Raw genomic sequence first — 23,798 nt, forward strand, 5'->3', positions numbered from 1 at the left:
TTGCCAGAGAATACAAGGATGATTCAGCACTTTAGAAATCACTGTTCCTTGTAGTAGAAGACCCAAGAAATACAGAAAGATCATCCACAAAACTTCAACACACTCATACCCAAACCCTCTAGCAAACAATGGCCAGAAGGCACCTTCCACAAATTCAGAAATTGCAAGTAAGTAAAAACTCCCAAGTTGGCATCACAGCTAATGAGAAAAAGCTAAGAGCTCCTGTAAGAAGATCAGGAACCAGGCAAGATTTGCTTTAGTCAACATCCTAATAGATATTCACTCCAGCTGCGATACAAGAGAGAAAAAGATGGATGGATGGATGGATGGATGGATGGATGGATGGATGGATGGTAGACAGACAAACGTATGGATTAATAGATTCAAGTAGAGAGATCAAGACAAAGTAAGATATTAAGAGGGATACAAACTAGAAAAAAATATAAAATAAAGCTATCTTTGTTGCCAGGCAGCTTAATCATCCATATAGAAATTAATAAGAACTTTAAAAGGCAGTAAAACCAGAAAAGTGAGCTTTATTAAATGCATAATCAGTTCAAAAGGTATAATTCCATTTCTACACTAATGATAAGCATTCATAAGTTGCAATCTTTAATGGCGCTTATGATGGCATCGGAAAGCATGCAGCACTTGAGAAGAGGCCGAGTAAGATGGTAGTCTAAACTATCTACTACTCCTTCCACAAAGCGGCATTTTCAACAACTATTGACACATAAAAATATTTTCATAAAAGCTGAATGCAATCAGGGGAGAGTACCTGTTAATAATATAGTATTAAGAAAAGGTGTACCAATGAGAATAAGAACCATTTCACACACTCAACCAACCCCAAGCAGCATAGACTGGACAGAGAGATCATTTACTTCAGATAAAAAATTAGCTAAACATAATCTCTAGTCATAATTCTCAACATTGGACATACCACAGGGGGAAAAAAAACATCTTTGAGCACCCCTTCACAGTTACTAAGACCACGTCAGTACAGACAGCCTGGGCCTCTAAACATATCCCAGTGTTACACAGGAACCTGTAGCTGATACAAGACAGACTTGAGATCCAACCCACACTCTTGCCAGGGAACTACATTGACCTTAGGCTCTGAAGAGCCCACAGCAGCCAGGCCTAAGCAGCTAAGAGCTAAGATCCCAACCTGGTACAACATGGGTCTCAGTGGTCCTGTACTTAGGGTGCCCCCTAGTGTTGCACAAGCTGCAGTAATTGTGGGTTTAAAGACCACAGGACAAACAACATGCCCAGAATTTGGTGAGATACGTTCTCAAACAATGCCAGAATAAAAAGACTGATATGAGTACCTAATTCTTCATCACACAGGCCTTAATACAGGAGAACAAAGTTCGGGTGCAATCAGGAGAACATGACATCACTAAATGGACAAAGCGAAGTGCCATGGAATAACTGTAAAGAGAACCCAAATTGTCTAAACAATCTTGAACCAAAAGAACAAAGCTGAAGCACCACATTATCCGACTTCAAGTTGCAATTTTGAGCCTTAGCAATCCGAACAACATGGTACTGACTTCAAACAGAAACATGCCCTGATGGAACATAATACATGAGCAGAAATCAATTCATGTATCTACAGATAACTGGGGTTTTTGACAAAGATGCCAAGAAGACACGATGAAGAAAGGTTAATGGCACTATTATGACCAAATGTAGAGATGTAGAATGAAGTTCAACTCCAATATGAGTCAGATTGTGTGCTAGAACAAAATACCTGAAGCTGAGTGTTCATACAAAAGAAAAAAAAGAGTCTTATGTAGCTCATAGGTTTGGAGGCTGAAAGCCCAATACTATGCAGCCCCCACTTATAGTCTCCGGTGAAATCCTCCTATAGGTTGGAGGAAATGTAGCGAAAGCTGAATAGGGAGACTGGAAGAAAATCAGAGAGATTCAGGTGCCAATCTTGCTCTTGTTAAAACAATTTGCTCTCACAGGAACTAGTTGGGCTCCTATGAGAAGTGTGCTAGTATTTTACCTGCAAGGGAAGAATTCCAAGTGCCTTATCACCTACTAGGCTCTTCAATCTCCGCACCTGCCATTGGGATGAGTTCAAAGGAGCTGACTAGCAGTGAAATTGAAGGAAGCCATTGGGCCTGGTCCTTGATATAATGCATGTAATACAAGGGGTGCCTCGTGATTTCTGAGGTGTCCTTCAGTCCACTGTCTTTGTGGACAGCACTTAACTTTTTCCCCAAGGTAACGTCTTTAGCAAGTAGTTTGTGAGCCACACACTTGAACACCTCTTCCCACACATTCCCTGCTCTTTATGCTCTGCTCCCTTTAGCTCGAAAACCGTGCTGAATGCTGTCTAAAACACCCATAAAAGTCTTTTGTATAGTTTGTTTAGACATTTCTCTTTCCATATAATAATCACTTTGAAATTCAGTCCTCTATAAAATTTAAAGGCAGGACCACAGCTCACTAAAGTTCTTTGCAATAGCTACAAAGGTAGCCTTTATTCCAAGTCTAATGAGATACTCATGGACTCAGCATCCTCTGAACCTCCATGAAAATTATGTGTAATACCGTTTACAGAATTCTACATTTTTGTTAAGCAGCTCCTTTGGACAAGTTCAATCACTGCTTATATACCCAATTGCAAAGGAGCTTGTATGTTTTCAGATAGTTATAGTAATTACTTGACTGTCAGTGCCAATTTTTTGTATTAATTTACATTTCTGTAACAAAATATCAATCCTGAAGCTTCAGAAGAAAATTTAATTAGATAAGCCTTAGAGGCTGAAAGTCGGAGATTAGGAAACCCAGCTAAATAGTCACTGGTGAGAGCTTCATAGTGATGGTATCACTGTAGCAGTATATTATTTGTATTTTGATAAATAAATCTTGCCTGAAGACCAGAGGCAAAGCTAAAGCCACTAGAGGTCAGGCTATAGTGACACACACTTTAATCCCAGGATTTGGGAGACAGAGTCAGATGGATCTCTGTGAGTTCAAGGCCACCATGAGCTACTCAAGACCAGTGCAGAAACAAATCCAGTTAGTGGTGGCCTACACCTTTAATCCCAGTACTAGGAGTTGTGCCTTCAGTCCCAGCACTAGAGGGACTATAAAATGAGAGGAGAGAGAAGCTTAGTCTGCTTAGTTTTTCAGTCACCCAGCCTTGGTAGAGGTAAGACTTCTTATCTAGTGGCTTGGTTTTTCTGGTTTTGTTTGTCTCTGGTTTTTTATTATTCATACTACATATCACCAAGGAAGGTGCAGAGGTAGAAGAGACCACATGGAGAAACAAGTGCTAACCAGACTTGTTCTTTCTGTAACAATACACTCTCATGTAACTAGCCAATGTCTCCAAGAAAAAAAAAAGGGCAGCATAATCCTCTCTAAGAGTGGTGCTTCTGATGATATAAGTGCTTGCCGCGAGGTCACACCACTATCAAACAGGCAGTCAGCACATCTAAAACACACACCTCTCACGAAGAAAAAAAAAGCAACTCCAAGGGCATTCAGCATGAAAATGTAAAAACTAGAGCTATAAAACCCTTACAGACATCACAGTGGAAGAATGTCATGGAGTTATTCTGTGCAATGAAAGAGTGAGCAACTTAGGTGAGAATAAACAAAGCAAGATTCCCTCAAAATAAAAGTTATACAACAAATCCATTAAGTGAAGAAATAGCTGGGAAAATGGAAAACAAAAAATATTCGCAAGATATACATATATATATATAATATGGTGTTAATACGCAAAATATATAAAGAACTCAACTCTAAAATCTATGAAAAACTCAATTAACTTGGGAAAATACCAAGAGCCTGATTAAAAGTTGACAAAGAATTTGACAAGACATCTGTGAATAATGGTCAAAAAATATGTAGCCAAGTATTCGCTATTGCTAAACCATGAAAAAGATTTCAGCGCTGCCCTCACATAACGAACGATGAGTGCTAACAGAGTGTTGGTGGGAAGGTAAATTGGTATAACTGCTATAGCTATTACAGAAAACAGCAGAGAGGTTTCTTAAAAGCTGAAAAACGGAATTGGCACATGATCCACCTAGACAACCACTAACATATACATATAAGTAAATGAAACTAGTATGTCAACACTTATACTGTGTCCATTGTAACAGCACTCACACTAACCCAAAATGAAATCAACCCATGTCCATCAACAGTTGAATGAATAATTTATCTAAACCTAAATCAATGACTTAAAAACCCATTCTACAGAATTCCACAACAAATTGAACAATCATTTTGAATTGAGTCAAAGACTTTTTATATTGAAGATAGCCAGAGTTCATTGTAAAGGAGAGGGAAATACACTCTTCAGGCCTGAGAGTAGGTAACAGTCAAGGGGATCATCATGTAAGGCCAAGAGTTCTTAGAACCCACAAGGTAACAGCCATAACACAAAAAAAAAACAATAAAATGAAAGCATAAACCACAGAAGGAAAAATAATTTTTAAAGCATGCAGTTTTTAAAGGGTTTTTCACATGAGTACACATCTGTGTGTGTATAGTAATAATGTAAATATTCCAAGCATTAACGTGTAAATTATTAAAAATGGGCATTTCTCCAAAGAAAGGATGCAGATGGCTGAGAAACACATGAACGGATATTCAATCATAAGGAAACAAGGAAATACAAGTTGAACCATGAGCTACAACAACACATTCTCTAGAAAGACTGACAAATCAACCTGTAGACGATTGCTTTCTAATACAGCAACAACAAAATTTTAAAATACAGTATTATTTATATTATTAATAAAATAAGAAAAACAATAAGCCAATGAGCTAGTTCAGTGGCACTTGCCAGTCTTAAGCCTGATAACCTGAGTTCAACCTCCAGAACACACATTGTTTAACAAGAGAACAAACTTCCACAAGTAGCCCTCTGACCTCTACATGTAGGCACTGCGGTATGTGCACATGCTTGTATACACACACAAACAATATAATACTTTTCGTGTGTGCAAAGGTAGTAGTAGATGGAATATAAAGTGAGGAGATTTTTTTCTGCTTTCTATTCTTCTCCCTTGTACTCTGTTACGTCATATTAAGAAGAAATCATTACAATATCATTACATGTATGCTATCATAGATATATTATTCTTTCTGTTTTATTTATTTTTATTTTTGAAATTATAATTTAATTACAACATTTCTCCTTTCCTCCCTCCAAACCCTCCCATATATCTTTTGCCACTCTCATTCAAATTCAGGCCTCTTTTTTCACTAATTGTTATTAAACATATATATGTTTTAAATAATATTTTAAAAATCTATACAAATTTATATCCACCATAAAGATTGGTTTAAAGTGGATCATAGACCAACATGCAAGACTGCAGAACTCCTAGTCCATGGTGTTGAGGGAAAGAAACCTGCTCTACAAAAGTAATAGTCTGTACCTCAAAGAAGTGCAAACTGCTACTATTGAGATAAAGAAAACACAAGTTACAGGTCCAAGATGGGACTTATATTCAAAACTTACCAACAAGTTCTTAAAATTCAAAAATCAGAATAAAGCAACTCAGTTTAAAATTACCAAAAGATTGCAAGATTAAAGTCAGTTTGAAGCCACTGAAAGATCCATATTAAGTTCAAGGCCAGCCTGGACTGCAAAGAGTTCTAAGAGTACATGGAGCGATCCTGTCATAACAGAGACAAAAGAACTAAATAAACACATCACTAAAACTATTACTAATGGCAAACATGATTATGAAAAGAAAGATGTTAGGCATTGTGTCATTAGTGACTTGCAAAGCAAAATATTCAAATGGTACTATCATAATGCCTGTAGTACTAGATGCTAATCAAATGCTAGCAAAGATAGAGAGCAACAATTGCTGCTGCTGAGATGCCATGTCAGCTAGACACCTTGGAAGACTGTCAGTCTTACCATGTAACCTAGCAGTTGAACTCCTTGCAATTCACCCAATGAATTCAAAACCTTAAACATAAATGTTAGTGACAGCCTGTTCTTTACTGTCAAAACGTGAAAACAACAAAATGTCCTTCCACAGGAGAATATACTGTAACATCCCAATTCAGTAAAATATTACTCTTTAATAAAGAGTAATAATAAGCTGTCAATTCATTAAAAGACACTAAAGACCCTTAAGCCCATACTGACAAGTGTAAAAAGCTACTCTGAAAAAGGCAAAAGTATACAGAAAATAAATGACAAATGCCTCATGTCGTATTTTGTCTTGTAATACAAAATAGAAAGCAACAACATGAAAGCAAAAGATGTGAAGTATTTGGGAAGGAAGAATTATCCAGTAGAAAGAGGGAAGAGAAGATAATATGTCAAAATGAAAGTCATTTTGTACAATGTAATAAATATTAATAAAAACAAAATGTACTCAAACACCTACATACAAGCAACAGTACACTGCCTGAGTAGGTTGTTTTGTTTTTAGTAATCAAAGTGTGTGTGTGTGTGTGTGTGTGTAAAACAAAAATTAATGAAAAAAGATCATACATTGGAAAGAGAAAAAAAGAAATGTGTAGGAAGTTTTGGAGGAGGAAAGAAAGGGGGAAATGATGGAATTAAATTATAATCTCAGAAATAAAAGAAATAAAAGCAAAAGATCAATATAAAGTATAGGCTCATATGGGTGAGATGAATGAATAGGTAAGTCACAGGGAACTTTTGTGGCTGTAGAAAATACAGTGGTGACAACATGGAATTATGCATGTTAAAACTTATATTTAACTGCATGAAATACTTACCCCAAATGTCAATTATGGATTTTAGTTAGTAATAACATATCAGTCCATCAATTGTAAGAAATGTACCACATCAATGCAATAACTTAGTATTACAGAAAACTAAGAAGGGGTCATTATTATAGTCACCTTCTGAAAATCTGATTATTTTTTCTTGTAAAACTAAAATTGAAACAAAGCTTAATAATTTTTAAGAGAAGTTAAACTTTGCAAAAAAATTATATTAAAACATCAAAAACAAAAATTTAGTACTGAGTGTAGTAGCACATGCCTTTAATCATAGCACTTAGGAAGCAGAGACAGGTGGATATCTGAGTTTCAGGCCATCCTGGTCTACAGAGTGAGTTCCAAGACAGCCAAAACTATAATAGAGAAATTTTTTCTCAAAAAAAATTAACAAAAAATTAAAAATGCTAACAATCTTTGAGTTTTTCTATATACTTTGCAGAAATAAGGTATAAAGGTATATTATACACACAACAAAAATAAACAAATTGATGCTCAGTTTTTCAACAGTTACAGTAAGTAGGAGAGCTGAGGTGATAGGAATTATTTAAAAGCTATGATAATATTTAAACTTTATAGCTAGGTCAAAAAGAGGCAGACCACAGGAATGGAAAGTAGACAAATTTCCTCAAAGAACACACTATATATAACAATTTAGATATATTACACAACAGTGGGAAAGAATGAATTATTCACTATTTGCTGCTATAAAACAACTGAAGAGGAAAACAATTTAGGAAATTACCTCACATCAGACAGCAACATAAATTTCAGAGGGATTAAGCATTATTAAATTTCGAATAAAGAACTGCAATACAATTCATGAAAAGAAATTACAAATTGAGAAATGGATATAATTATGTATAACTTAAGATTGCTGTATATAAAAGTTCTTTTGGAATGCAGACAGAAAAAATATTTTCACAGTTGTAAGAATGGTCTTATACCAAATACAGAAAAATGAGTAAAAATCATTTAAATTCTCAACAGAAACAATATACACAGAAAGGAAACAAAATAAATATTTAAAAAATACATCCACTAAGGGGAGATGGGGAGAAAAAAGTGAGAAGGGGAAGATGGGGAGATCTTGGGGGAATAGGACGGTTGGGATGGAGGAAGGGAGGATATGGGAGCAGGGAAGTATATATCTTAATCAAGGGAGCCATTTTAGAGTTGGCGAGACTCTTGACTCTAGAGGGGGTCCCAGGTGTCCATGGAGATGTCCCTAGCTAGATCCTTAGGCAACTGAGGAGAGGGAGCCTGAAATGGCCCTTTCCTATAGCCATACTGATGAATATCTTGCATATCACCATAGAACCTTCATCTGGCGATGGATGGAGATAGAGACAGAGACCCACATTGGAGCACTGGACTGAGCTCCCAAGGCCCAAATGAGGAGCAGAAGGAGAGAGAACATGAGCAAAGAAGTCAGGACTGCGAGGGGTGCACCCACCCACTGAGACGGTTGGGCTGATCTACTGGGAGCTCACCAAAGGCCAGCTGGACTGGGACTGATGGAGCATGTGATCAAAAGGGAATTTCTGAACGTGGTGGACAATGAGGGCTGACTGAGAGGCAAGGACAATGGCACTGGATTTTGATCCTACTACATATACTGGCTTTGGGGGAGCCTAGTCTGTTTGGATGCTCACCTTCCTGGACCTGGATGGAGGGGAAGGACCTTGGACTTCCCACCGGGCAGGGAACCCTGACTGCTCTTTGGACTGGAGAGGGAAGGGGATGGGGATGGGAGGAGGGGGAGGGAAATGGGAGGAGGGAAGGAGGTGGAAATTTTTAATTAAAAATAAATAAATGAATAACAATAAAAAAGAATTAAAAAATACATCCACTATAATAAAAAGAACAAACACTAAAGTGATGTTACTATTTTGCCTGTAAAGTTTGCAAAAATATAAAAGGGTGGTCCTGGTACAGCTATATGAACAGACACTGCTGTCTTACACAGCAAAACAATCTCAAATGAACATCAAGTGATTTTAAAAGTTAGGCCCATCAACACCTCTTAACCCATTTCAATAATTCGTTTAAAAGATATTTATTATGTACATTTAGACATTTTTAGCTACTATAGGATAAAATTGTCCACAAAATGGGGAAATCCTGTGCTTACTTTCTAAGGTATGTGCCTAGTATAGAATCTAGTTATGTGATGATGCAAAACTAAAGAAGAAGAAAAGGAAAAAGGAGGTTCATATTGGGGGAGATGAGTTTGCATTTTTAATAAGCTCAGAATAGAATTTCAATTGAAAACATTTTCAACAGTCAATATTGAGGCTGTCAGATAATGATGGTATAAAAATTATGCAACTGTCAAAAATTTTGGAAATTTGCTTAATGAGGTGAAAATTCTCAGAATGTAGTACTAATAAAAAATAGTTATGAAACACACACATATGTGCAGTCAAATGTGTATGCACACACACACACACACACACACATACACACACACCTAATTGTTGGGAGCTGCAGACCTTCAGACCCTGAACTTTCTATGACCCTTTGCCTGCTGGAGTAAACAACTTGTTTTCCTATGCTTGCAGCTGCTCTGAGCACAGGACCCTCATGAGTTCCTGAGAACAAGGAAGTGGTTTCTGGTGGGCTTGCAGTAGAAAATCTTGAGAATTAGGGTGTGGCCACTAATCAAGGAGAGCCCTATATAAGTTGCCTGGGAACATAATAAAATTGGCATTCTTGTTCCAAGAGTGACCCGCATCTCTGTGTGTTCTTTCCTCCCCAGACCCTTGCCTGACCACAGTTCCAGGTGGTGCAGGCACCAGACCTAATGATCTTAATGATCCTGTAAACACAGAAGCACCTGTTATTTCTGGAGTTGTCTCTTAGACAGTTTCCAAATTTTCTATAATGAGATTATTTTGTTCTTAAACCATGAAAAAGTATAAAGGTAGACTTTACAGTCTTGAAGTAAACTGAAAGTTGTCCAGTTTTTTAAAATTAAAGTTCTGGGAAGCTTTGCATAGGGGAATGGGTTCAGGCTTAGCTATCAGGAATCATGTTGATCTACTTACTTATCATATGACCTATGTGGACGACATCAGGAAAACGGTCTTCTGGATACAACAGGACAGTTGCACATGTGAAGTCATAGACATTGTAACAGCAGGCATAAGACTAATATAAACTTAAGCCAGACAAAATCCCAGCATGGAGGGTGACAGGTAGGCATGAAATTGCACCACTAACTGAGGAGTTATTGACATTCGATAGGTACTGGGAGACAGACAGTCAGCTATCTCTAATGAAACTACTCTGGTAAGGTGACCACACTTCTGTGTAGCCCTCACTCCCAACACAAACTGGACTTGACTTTTGGTGGGAAAAGAAGAAAACTCAAAGTTGTTTAGGTAGAGAGATGACAGTAGAGAGGTAGGATATAGGAAGAGTTGGGGTAAATATGATCAAAATGTTATATTAAATTCTCAATCAATAAAGGTATATTTTAAAAACAAAATGAGACATTCTGGAAGCAAAGGGCCTGATAGAGAAGGTATTCAAAAATATATAGCATATGATCTGAAGGACTGGGGGTGTATAGAGTAGAGGAAAGATGCAAAGAGAACTGAACCAAAGTATTATCATTCAGGCATCTGTCCTGGCCTGTCCTGGGGACATCCTCAGCTGCAGCCACTAAGAGCACCTCCTGTGCACATTTGCTACTTTCCCTCTTAAAAGTTCTCTGTTGTTCTCTCTCTGTCTCTGTCTCTCTGTGTCTGTCTCTCTGTGTCTCTCTCTGTGTCTCTCTCTGTGTGTATCTCTCTGTCTCTGTCTCTCTCTCTCTCTCTCTCTCTCTCTCTCTCTCTCTCTCTCTCTCTCTCTCTCTCTGTCTCTCCTTTCTCTCTCTGCCACCACCCTTGCCTCCATGGACCAGTCTCTGCCTTTCTCTTTGTCCCCTTCTCTGTCTTCTCTCTCTTCTTCCAATAAACCTCTCAAGAGAGCCCAGTTACATGCATGGCATAACTTCTTTTTACGGCATCTTTTAAATTATAACAACAAAGCCAATAGGTTAGATTTAGAAAAAGTGTTTCAGGTAAAAATGAAAACTAACCTGCTAACAATAATTGCTGCATACCATCGGGTAGTGACTAAATCATCAGATAGTAGACAGCCTTTCCTGGACCCATTTACACTGAAAACAGGTGTCCATATGCACTCAATGATAAGAGTGCTGGACATGATCACTGAGGATCATGCCATTTCTAAACTCTGTCTTGTACCATTTTTAAAAGTTATTTTATGTTATGATCACTTACATAATTCTGTCTGCAAGCACCTTCTTTCCTTTCAAGAAAGCATTTTCAAAGTGAAAATTGCCCCTCTAAATATACAGCCTGGAGATTTTTATTCTTCCTTCTGTGAATAGTGAGGAGACACACTGTGTACAGACATCAATAACTTTCAAATCATGTTTCAAGTACAAGTATAAAAATGTTTTCCTATTACCAACCAGCATTCCCCCCTAGGAAGAGAACACCTCGACCATTCTATTTCAGCATACGAGATAAACACTAGACTTCTGTTTCCCAGTGTCCTGTACCATTGTACACAGTTACTTTCACTGCTTTCAAAATGTCCTTAATGGAAATAGCACCTGATATCTAGCTTACTCCAGATCTTAGGAGAAAGTGCCTTCTTTAGCTCTCAGGACAGTAACAACTTCATCCATCTTAGGAATACAACAACAAAGAGGTCTCCCCATGGCGTCTTCCAAAGGTTCAGGATACTTTGTTAAAATGTTCAGTGTTGCATCAGTTGGTGGCTAAATTTGAAATTTGTGCACAACGTGATTAGAACATGATATTCTACAGAGTAGGACAGTAACTACAGAACCTTGCAGCTAAGAGAGTCTTTATAAATACGCCAACCCCCAAATTATATAGTGTTCAAAGCTGAAGCTCATACAAGATAAGTAAGTTGTCATCAGAAACTAACTCAGTATTCAGATCAGGAATAAATTATAAACTAGGCTGTGGAGAGAAAAAACTGCGCCCATTTTCCCAAATATTGCTTATAAATGTTCTTTTACATTTAAAGGGGGAGATGATATAGATATGAATTTGCATTGGTATAGATTTTAAGGTCAATTTTGTTATATGTATATGTATTTCTGATCTTGATTAAGCTATTGTGATTGTAGTTCATTTTAAAAACTGTAATGTATAATTAGGAAATATAGGTTGTTAATGGATAATCATTGATAATAGTTAAGCTTGTAGTCATTAGATTTTCTAGATATATAGAGATATATTTCAGTTAGATAGACATTCTTCATATCTTTCAAAGACTGCGGAATATGGCATTTAATGTTTTAATAACTTAGGGTTTTTCATGACAATGAGACACGTCTGCTCCTGGCAGCACCAATCTACTTCGAGAGGAAGATGGGCATCGAAGAGGCTACTTATGGAGTTTGTTAGCCATTTGGGCAAGAAAATGCTCTTGCCTGGACTGTTGCATAAACTGGACACAAGGAACCCACAGAAAGAGGACTGCTAAACTTGCCTAAAGGTGAGATGGTCTTTCGGGGTTCCTGATTCATAAAAGAGTCTGCGAGACGTTCTGCAGGACACAGCAGAAAGTGACTGAACTGTCTTTGGAATTTCCTGCTTCATAAAAAAGTCTGCTGGACACTATGGGCCTAAAGGCTAAAGATGGATGCCCCAACGGTACAGAGAAACTTTGGGTGACTGTCCAGGCAGCGAGTTGTCTCTGTCATTTCTAGAGTTTTATAAGTTACTTATTTCTTATTTACTTAGGTAACATTATATCCTTCTGGAGTCTTTGATGGAGTTGAAGAATAAATAGATAGTTATAGCTTTCCTTAGTTATGATAAAAGATAAAATAGATTTAAATATTGTAACTGTAATACTTGCTTGATAACTGTTTTGTTATATGTAATTTTGCTATGTTAAAGTTGAAGCCTTTTTTGTTTAAACAGAAAAAGGGGAAATGATGGAGGAGAGTTATCTGTCTATGTTTCTTTCATTGGTTAATTAATAAAGAAAACTGCCTTGGCCCTTTAAGAACAAAAAATTAGGTAGGTGGAGTAGACAGAACAAAATTGTGGGAACAAGGAAGTAGAGTTAGAGAGAGACGCTTCAGGCAGTCACATAGTGAGTCTCCATGCTGCTCCTCTCCGAGATGGACGCAGGTTAAGATCTCTCCTGGTAAGCCACACGTCGTGGTACTACCCAGATTACTAAATATGGGTTAAAGAAAGATGTGAGAATTAGCCAATAAGAGGCTAAAACTATGGGCCAGGCAGTGTTTTAAAAGAATACAGTTTCCGTGTAATTATTTCGGGTGTAAAGCTAGCCGGCGGCGGGTGGCAGCCCGCCGCTTCACACTACACTAGGCTATCAGAAATGCATGTTGGGAGAGATTTTTTTAAATATCTGATTCTTCACAAAAATGTTTTCTCTGTCATGTACCTTTTTCTACAAATTGGTGACTATGCAAAGTCAGTGATCTAAGGAGAGCACTGGCACAATGAGAGTATAAGTTAAACTAATACATATCATCATCTGATTTTAGGGGAAAGTTATGCTCCTGTGGACCTAAACCTAAAGGAAGGGACCTTTCCTTTTCCTACTATTGCAGTACTATTACCTGCCCAATATTTGCAAAATGATTATGTATCATCCAACTTAAATGTTAGTGAGCATGTGAGCTTCAGAGTGCAAAGGATTATTTCCACAAAATTAAATACTATTTGTCAGTACTCAATTCTTCTGCAAAATACAATAATGGTGATCACATCTTCCCTCTTAGAATAGTACATTCTCCTCCACACAAGAACCGTAATTTATGACCATGCCATTCCATAGCTTGTAAAACTAAGTCCTCCCTCACCGTCTAAACCAAGGTGGCAACAACAGCCATATTTTGTTCAAAACTGTATTCTCCACTGAGGAAAAAGGATATACATTCAATGAATATCAGCCCAAACAGCAAGTGGCTGAGGCCAAACCTCTCTTGCAACTTTACCCCCTTTTCCCTTTTCTAGCATTCATGTGGGTTTCTCTCCTTTGCTTATAACCTAAAGATAAACACTCACCAAAATATCACAGTTGGATCTCTTTTCCTAGTTCAAAAATCAAGAGACAACGACTGTCATACTGCTGTCTCCACATGACTTCTTTGCTGAGCTCCAAGCCCACATTTCAACTGTATTCACTAGCTCTTGTTGGGATTCAGCAATACATTCGTATCTGCATGAGTTCAGGCAGATCAAACGATTTAACCTGTAGAGATCAGATTGCCCACAAGTAGTGCCACCCATCTCTTTTGCATATAAATCTTTTTTCCAAGTTGCCCTTCGATATTGCTTGTAGTCAAGTTTTCCACCTATTTGCCAAACATTCCTCCCACGTTATTTCATCATGCACAACTGGGTACTTTCAAGCACTGTTGTTTAAAGTCTATCTAATCTTCAATGCACAGTTCACAGTCCACTTCCAGGAGTGGTCCTTGTTCCCTCTTGAAGCCCTTTGCCTCCCTTTTATGGACTTAGATCTTCCATTTCTAATACTGGCATTGCTTGCATTTTTCTTCTCCTTCCTACTTGACTCTGTCATCTCAGAGAGCAGAGACTAGGTCTAACCCATTCTGTCTCTCCCACATTTTCTTTGGACTATTGTAGACACTTAATAACCTTATACCATGTGGATCCAGTTTAGACTGTCAATAACCCTACTTAAAACACTTTTATCAGGAAACATGGTTCCTGACCAAAGATTTAAATCCCTTCAAAAGACTATATATCTCTCATCTCAAACCCCAATATACACTTTCCCTCTCTCTCTCTCTCCCTGCTCTCCCTCCTTACCCACTTCTGTGTCCGTCAACAAAAATGTTTCACCACTGCCATCCTGATTCATATGTCCCTCTAGGTAGCTTCAATACCTCCTCCTTATGCAAATGATAAGCTTGCTATATCCTTAATCTTTGCTTTAACCCCAAGTTCTCTATTATATAGTCTCATAACTCACCCCCATATTTATGCTTCATGGCATTCATCACTAAAATGACATAGTTGTGTGATTACATGAGCACCAGCCTCTTCCCCATCAATGATAAACTTCAAACAAGCAGAGAACATGTCTCTTTTGTTCACCTTTTTAGCCTCTGCACAATGCCTAACTATAAGCAAGTGCATTGAGAATGAGAAATATACCAGGTAGAAACAACTGAATTGATGAAGATAGTTTGACAACCACAATACTTGAACTACTTGAACTGTGATCGCTGAAACAGCAGTATATTGAAATGCTCTGCCTCCACCCTAAAACCCCAACTCAGAATTGGCATTTTAAAATCATCCCAGTGGGCATTATTGTGCATTATTATATGTTAAGGTCTGAGAAGCACTGGCCCTGGGTGACTTCTGAAGACCTTCACACCCACGAGATTTTATAAACTTCAGACCAAGACTTTTAAATGTGAAATACTCTGGGGGCTACTGTGCACCAAATCATTTTGTAAATGGAAAATCTGAGAGTCCTGGAGGGGAAGTCCAGTGTCTAAGGGAACTGACAGACCACCAGAGCCAGGAATAGAATCCAAGTTTGCTACCTGTGCTCTGTTCTAGCAGGGTTTACTCCTTTCCTTTCTGATTGTACTGAATCCCCTCAGTGATAGCTGCCATTCTTACAGTTTTTCTTTTGGCTTCCATATCAGGTATGAGTCTTGAAGTCACTATCATTTCAAATATCTCTCTACTAATATTTCCCCTTAATCTTTCACTCTGGAATCCTCTATGCCCCATACTTACTGTCTAGCTATTATGTTGATCTTCTGTAGTTTTAGAACCACTCGTACAAAGGGTCCTTGGTCTTTATAAATACAAAAGAGAATGCCGTTGCTTGCAGCAGTGCAGATGACAGCAGATAGTCTTCCAAGGACTAGACCTTACACTATCAGAGCTGCTTGACAAAGCTGTGAAATGTGAGTTTGAAGCTGTCAAGCACGAATAAAACGTCTAGTCTCCAGAAGACAGCCCTGATCCTTTCATTTGGAGTCTTTTCTGACTCAAGACTTGAGAAGTCTTCATCTTCAACTAGCTGAAGAAAAATTATTAAGAAGTAGCAAGTTTCTTCCAGACACTTCCAAAGAACCAATGAACAAAAGCCATGGGCAATTTTTACAAAAATTTTGACATACTTGCTCAAAAATACAAAGAACCACCTAAGGAGCTCTCTATCACTGCAGGGAATTTAAATAGACAGTAGTCAACAAATGGGGTGCTGAGAATGTACTCAAGAACTTGGTGCAAATCAGAGCTTAATGGCTTTTAGATGGAAAGTTCTATAATTCACAAATGTTTGGCCAAGCTCTCAGAAACAGCAGGATCCATTTCTAAAAGATATAATCTGAAGCTAGATGCAGAACGACTGTGACTCTAACCATGGAAGAGTAAAGTTTTTCTAGGCATTCTTTGCAAAACAGAAAGCAGGCTGGCCAAAAGCAGCCTTCTAGGGCCTTTGAGAAAGCCTAGGTCCCCACACCATTGCTCTACACAAGGTCACTAGTAGCTCCTCAAAGCCAAGAGCTGGCATTCCTGCTGCTCCTGCACGTGGCCAAAAGAGAAGCACTGGTAATCCAGGGCCCTGTGCTTTCATTTCCCACTGGAGTGGCTGTGCTGTCATTGAACAAGCCACTTAAGCTTGCTGTACCTCAGTTTCCTTGTCAGTCAACCAAAGATAATAGCAATTAAAAGCTTCACAGGTTTGATATAAAAAATCAAGGTAATACACATTAAACCATTAGCCCAGATCAGAAACATTAAACACTTAAAATGTTAGTAATTAGTACAATTTGTTCTGCAGTTATGACCAGGAGCATGACAGTGTCACTAACTACAGAGAGAAGCCTCTATCAAGCAACAAGATCCTGTCCTTTACAAGTTCAAAAGGTTACAATAGTTTCAGTCATCCCTCTCATAGCTTCAGACAAACCAAACCTGAGGAACCAACCCTAAATAACCCATACTATTCACAATGGAAATCCTAGCTACTCACACTCTCCTCTCCTGCCCAGCAGCCCCTCCCCCAGCCACAGTAGGGGGGCAGCCTGCTGGGAAGAAAGCTCTTCAAACCAGCAGGTGTTTCTGTCCTCCTCCCAAGGACACATCTAGACCTAAGAAGATGCCCACCAGTGGGGGTGGGTGGGGGGTGAAATCTGAACTCATGGTTTAGGCGCCAGCACAGCTGCCTGAGATCAGGGGTGGGATGCAAGTGGGGCTTCCCTCACTGAAGCCAGAAAAGCCTTCCAAGTTTGTAGAAGAACTCAGGTCCAACCCCACAGTGAACCTCTAAAAGGAAGGGGGAAGGGTTCCACCTGCTTGAAAGGAAGCAGTTATTTACAACTTTCTACTCACTTGCATCTGGGGACTGCAATAGGGAGAGAGGGAAAGGGGCTGCTCAGACTCCTCCCTCCTTCTCATTTCCAGCAGCCAAACACAGCTGCAGGGAAAGAGTTAAAGGAGGGAGCTCCAGCCATTACCCCATCCTTGATGCCTAGGGCTGTCTGGGGGGTCATGACAGTGCTGTCTGCTCTGGCTAGGGGTCACTCTATGGCTTTTTGCAGCAGCTGTCGGGCCCCCCAAGCAATTTGCAAGGTCAGTGCTGACCTGCTTCCAAAGAGGAACACAACAATTCACTGACAATGAAGCAAATCGCGTATACATCGACCACATCACAACCCCCCTTCCTCAAACCAGGTTTCACCCCAGCGCCTCCCAGCCCAAATGCCCCCTCTGGGCTTCCTCCAGCCCCACTGGGGAACCCAGGAAAGCATCACAGCTGCAGAGCATGTCTCGCCTCCCGACCAACCCAAGGAGACTCTCCTAACAGGGGAGAGATGCTATCAGGAAAGGAGACCTGAGCTTGGGGGAGGGGGGAAGAAGGGAACATCTCCGTCTCTTACCGAGTGCCACAGTCACTTCCCTCGAAGCAGAGAGGAAAAAAGGATGAATGAACTGAAACAAGTTGGAGGCTAAGCCCTGATAGAACGGGGCTTGTTCTCTTTCTCTAGGTCTCTGTCCTAGTCCCTATCTCAGTCTGTCTCTCTGCTTTGCTAGCTAGCTAGCTAGCTAGCTAGCGCGCGCTCACGCTCTTCCTCTCTTCTCTCCCTCCCTCCCTCTCTCTTCCTCTCTCTCTCTCTCTCTCTCTCTCTCTCTCTCTCTCTCTCTCTCTCTCTCTCCCTCCCTCCCTCCCTCTCTCTCCTCACTCTTCCCTTCTCTCCCTTCCTTTTCCCCTCCCTCAGTCCCTCCCTCTCTCTCTCTTTTCTCTCCCTCCCTCTTTCCTTCCCTCCCTCTCAGACTCCCTCCCAACCTTTCTCCACTTCTCCCCACCCCCTTAGCTAGCTTTACCACTGCCTAGTGCTGAGCACGCGGCTAAACTGGGGTTCTGAATCCAGAGCTGCAAAGGCTTTAGATCTGTGGTTGTTTTACGAAAGACTAAAGTAGTATTTCATTCTTTGAGGTTTCCAGCAGAGAAATCAAGGGAAACTCAGAGAGAAGGGGAGGAACGGGGCAAGCAAAGGGTAGAGAAAGAGCAAAAGGCTAAGAGCAAACAGACATAAAGGAAGTATGGATTACCAAACCGCTGTGAGATGCTTACTTCCCTCGCCAGGACCGAAGAGTGAGCTTCCTCTTCTCTCTTCTTTCTCTTCCATCCCTATGGGCGTGCCTTCTAACCCAGGCTCCGAATAAAGGTTTGACAACCTTGTCTGTTCAGATTCCATCTCTGAGGATAATAATGAACTCCAAACAAAGGTACATCAAAAAAGTTGTCATTCACACTCCACTAAGAAGAAAGAGTTCAGCCACACTGATCCCCTAATGACCTAACTTCAACCCCACCCTAAGGAAGAAAAATGTGGACCCAATTAAAAACAGTCAGCTTAAGCTTTCCTCAAGGGAAAACAGGGCAACAGCAGGTCCTCTAGTGCTGAAGAGAATATAGAAACCCAAGAGAAGAAAATTGACTAATCCAAAATATAAAGCAAAGGGTGGAATATCAGTCTGGGCAATGCAAAGCAGCTATAACAGAGTGGAAGGAGACTGAAAATATTAAACAAAGGATCTTAGGTTTGAGGACAGCCTATAAAAATTACTGTTCCCTTGGGCAAGTCATTGATAGCCTTCAGAAGCTTCAATGAGTAATTGAAAGGTGATGAAGTATATTGTCTTAAAAACCCTTCTAGATCTAGCAATCTAAGACCTCAAAACAGGAAACTCCTAGATGCAAGAGAGGTTGGTTCTTAAACAATAAAAAACTACCATATTTCAAAGACTCTCCAAAAGTAAAGTCTTCAATGACTTAGCATTCTACTGTTTTGTGTGTTTCAGAAGCAACATGCATATGCACATGTGTGTAAATAATTACTGCTATCAAAAAATTCACTCTCCACTAATTCAGGATGATTAGCCTAATTTTTTTTATTTTCTGTGGATGGTTGTTTTGCCTGCATGTATGGCTGTGTTCCACCTGTGTTCCTGATGCCCAGGGAGGCCAGAAGAGAGTGGCAGATCCCCTGCAACTAGAGTTACAGAAGTTTGTGTGCTGCCATGTGCTTCCTGGAAAGCAAACGTCACTTCTCTGCAAGAGCAACAAGTGCTTAACCACTGGACCATCTCTCCTGTTCCTTTAAACCTTTTAAAATTCAAACCTTTAAATAGTAATTTCTGGCCTATTCAGTCAAAGAAACTTAAGGGCATTTAACTGGAAATCAATTAGTCCTCAGTAGAAAAACAGTACCTGAAACCTGAGTAAGTATTTAAAACTTTCATAGTGTTCCATTTCTATTTAAACTATAGTGCTATTATCTTTTAATTAATTCCTAATACTCTCTAGTCCTACTCATCAAAGTGCATATGGCACAACTATACATTTATGACAAAGTATATATCATCAGATTGATTGTATAGGGAGGGGAAGACACATAAGTATGGAGCTGAAAGAAAACAAAGATAAGCAGTATTGTACAAAAGCAAACATGCCTGAAGGAAAAATAAATCACACACAATATCATGGTGCATCAATGGTAGACTCAGGACTAACATCTAGACTGCTGATTCCAGGTTTAGCATGTTTATCCACCCCCCCCAAAAAAAACATATAAGTTGTGCATAAAGCAAATGTATTTGTTGACAGATACCTTCCAATTTTCTTATGTGTAGATTTGTTTGTACAAATGTCCACTTAATGCAGTGGATTAGTAACCCAATAAAAAGGCATGTAACCATTAGAATGTGGTGTTAGTTTTCTAGAACTTACATAACAAATGGCAATCCTTTCAATAGTATAAATAAACAACAATTTATTCTGCCATTATTCTAAAACCAGAAGCCTAATTGAGCTGTTTGCCCAACAACACTCCCTCCACAGGCTCTGCCTTGTGTCTTCCAGCAACTGTTGGATCCTGCCATTTCCTGTCACACAGAAAAATCACTCCAAACATTGCCTGTCTTCAGTTCTCCTCTTGTAGCCCTGTGTGTGCAAATTTACAGTCACACTAAACCCAAGATGATTTCATCACTAACAACTTCCACAAAGACTTACCACTTAAATATGGTTACAACCTAAGGTTATGAACAGATACGAATTTTAGTAGGACACTACTCAATCCACTGCAGTTGTTAACTTTTTATTTTTGTCCAAGATACTGAACAAACAAATAAACAAACCGGATAATATCTTTATTTTGTTTTGCTTTGTTTTTTAAGACAGAGTTTTTCGTGTAACAGCTTTGGATGTCCTGGATCTTGCTCTGAATACCAGGTTGGCCTCAATTTCACAGAAATCTGACTGCCTCTGCCTCCCAAGTGCTGGGATTAAAGACATGCACTGGCCTCCCGACTTTGTAGATATCGTGATACAAATTATTTGGCTGAAGATGCCCTCAAAACATTCCTCCTTAAGTCGTATAATTCTATTATCATATGTTCATTACACAGAACAATAAACTTCTTCCTCTGTGGCTTTTTCATATATGTATACAATGTTTATTAATGTATTGACCATTACTCTCTGTTGTCTCATCGCTGATTCTATTCTTTGTCTCAGATATTCCTGGTTTTATGCCTTACCTGTTTTTTGAATCAAGATAATAATATATGGCAAACATGTGCCGCCTGTCTTTTTTAGTATGGTGAACACTTAAAGTGACAATCTCACTTTTTAAAAAAGACATGGAAACTAATGGAGAATATGAGATACAGAAACCACACTACTTTATCTCTGTAAAAAAATTAATACTATTTTTATAATTGTATTCATTTCCATGAAAATCAAGAAAAAATTTACTAAGGCCACCTTGGATAATATTTAAGAAGGTTCTTGCAGACAAACCATGATATAGGTCCCAAAGCACATAAATGTCAAGCAAGCATCAAGAAATAAGAAGGGAACTGATACATGGAAGTTTTGCCTGATGGCAGCCCCCAGGCCAAAACAGTAAATAAAGCTCCAGAGAAACTAGAATCACTATTGCATCTGTTAAACGTTTAGTGACTGTATCTTGAGGGAAAAAATATAAGTAAAAATAATGCCTAATTCATAGCATTTGCCAAATTCCATAGTGTAATTGTACCTGCCATGCACTACTCTCTGGATGGGGAGTTAAGATTATAAGCACACAATCCAGTGCTAGCTAACTCCCCCACACAAGTTTTCACAGCCCATGTGGCTTGAAAAGTCAGGAGACAGAATTCAGGATGAATACCACAGTTTGTAACTAATGTGAGAAAACCAAAAATAAAAAAAAATACGAAGTAGATATAAACTGGCCAAATTTGGTAAAATTCATGAAATATGCATCTGGGGACAGAGTCCAAAGGATGTAAATAAAGCTGGAAGGATTAAACAGAGTTTTCAATACAGTCTACCAAAAGAAACAATCGAGAGTTCCACTTCAGCCATCTTACTGTTTACTGAAACAAACAAAAATCAATTCTCTATAGAGAAATAAAGAAGGATAAAGGAATCATAAAGATTATGTCTTTAACAATGTTGAAGATATATTCCAAATTTATAAGAAAACAAAGACATATGAAAATACTATCCATACTCAAGAGAAGACACACTTTATAGAGCCCATCTTTGATTAAAACAAATGCTGAAATTAGCAGGAAGGGTTTTAAATAGTCTCTCGTTACTACATTAATAGAAACAAAAATGCACTTAAAATAAATGAACAAGCTAGAAATTGCAACAAGGTGAAGAAATTTTTAAAAAATGCAAATTCTATTACTAAAAATGCAAATTTCTCAACTTAATTTTGATGTGGGAATCCCCTCAGCACCCTGTGAACACTATTGGTTAATAAAGAAGTTGCTTTGGGCCTATTGCAGTGCAGAATAGGGCAAAGCTGGAATTTCAAGCAGATAAAGAGGAGAGATGCCATGTAGCCACAGCAGGAAACAGATGGCACCAGAACCCTGCCAGCAGGCCACAACCTCATGATAAAATAAAAAAAATAGAAATGGGTTAATTTAAGATATAAGACTTAGCTAGCTAGAAATATGCTTAAGCTATTGGCCAAACAGCATTGCAAATAATATAGTTTCTGTGTGATTATTTCAGGTTTGGGTGACTGGAAATGAACAAGCAGCCTCTGCCAACAAAAGTTTACAGGAAAGATGATTTTAAACAGTAGTAGAAAGGCTTAACAGGAATATCAACACATATTCTTCAATCTGAAGTATACAAAGAATATAATTTTTCTTTTTTATTGTTTTTATTGAGCTATTAATTTTTCTCCCCTCCCTTTCTCTCCCCTCTCCTTCTACCCACTCCCATAGTCCCCATGCTCCCAATTTACTCAGGAGATCTTGTCTTTTTCTACTTCCCATGTAGATTAGATCCATGTATGTCTCTCTTAGGGTCCTCATTGTTACCTAGGTTCTCTGGGATTGTGAATTGTAGGCTGGTTTTCTTTGCTTTATGTTTAAAAACCAACTTATGAATGAGTACATATATTTGTCTTTCTGGATCTGGGTTACCTCACTAAATATGATGTCTTCTAGATCCATTCATTTGCCTGAAAATTTCAAGACGTCATTATTTTTTCATTATCATTCTTCTGTTGAGGGGCATTTAGGTTGTTTCCAGGTTCTGGCTATGACAAACAATGCTGCTATGAACATAGTTGAGCACATGTCCTTTTGGTATGATTGAGCATCCTTTGGGTATATACCCAAAAGTAGTATTGCTGGGTCTTGAGGAAGGTTGTTTCCTAATTTTCTGAGAAATCACCATACTAATATCCAAAGCAGCTGTACCAGTTTGCACTCCCACCAGTAATGTAGGAGTGTTTCCTTTACCCCACAACCTCTCCAGCATAAGTTGTCATCTGTGTTTTTGATCTTGGTCATTCTTACAGGTGTAAGATGGAATCTCAGAGTTGTTTTGATTTGCATTTCTCTGATGACTAAGGATGTTGAAAATATACTTAAGTGTCTTTCAGTCATTTTAGATTCCTCTGTTGAGAGTTCTCTTTTTAGGTCTGTACTCCATTTTTTTTATTGGATTATGTGTTCTTTTGATGATCAATTTCTTGAGCTCTTTGTATATTTTGGAGATCAGTCCTCTGTCTGATATGGGGTTGGTGAAAATATTTCCCATTCTGTAGGCTCCCATTTTGTCTTGTTTACTGTGTCCTTTGCTTTAGAGAAGCTTCTAAAAAGTAAAAATATGAACATAAAGGAAAAAGATGAAGTATCAGTGGTATGTGAGACAATAACAAACTTATCACATATATGTAATTAAAGTTCCAGAAGACACACAAGAAATAAAAGTATTTGAAAAACAATGCCTAAGATGTTTTTAAATATAATGAAAATTCATGAAATTGAATATAGGAAATATGATGAAGCTATTGTATATTAATTCCAATTCTAACAAAGTTTTCTTTAAAAAAGGAATCACATATATTTTCATATTCAGTAGTCTCAATGATCTAATATATAAAAAACATTCAGGTATAGGATAAACTTTGGAAA

The 23,798-nt window shown here is 38.5% G+C and overlaps 1 protein-coding gene across 4 annotated transcripts in view; it reads right to left on the bottom strand.

Moving 5' to 3' along the window:
- Positions 1-23,798, bottom strand: part of Gabra3 (gamma-aminobutyric acid type A receptor subunit alpha3) — a 332,417-nt gene that overhangs the window by 236,306 nt on the left and 72,313 nt on the right. The window contains exon 1 of one of the 4 annotated variants that reach the window (XM_038317282.1): positions 18,393-18,413. The exons of the other annotated variants lie outside the window; for them this stretch is intronic. The gene's annotated coding sequence lies outside the window, so the exon portion shown is untranslated. Of the gene's footprint in view, positions 1-18,392; positions 18,414-23,798 lie in introns of those variants that run through there. 4 annotated transcript variants of the gene reach the window in all.

Source organism: Arvicola amphibius, chromosome X, assembly GCF_903992535.2.
Source record: "Arvicola amphibius chromosome X, mArvAmp1.2, whole genome shotgun sequence".
In the NCBI taxonomy this organism is placed as follows: Eukaryota; Metazoa; Chordata; class Mammalia; order Rodentia; family Cricetidae; genus Arvicola; species Arvicola amphibius.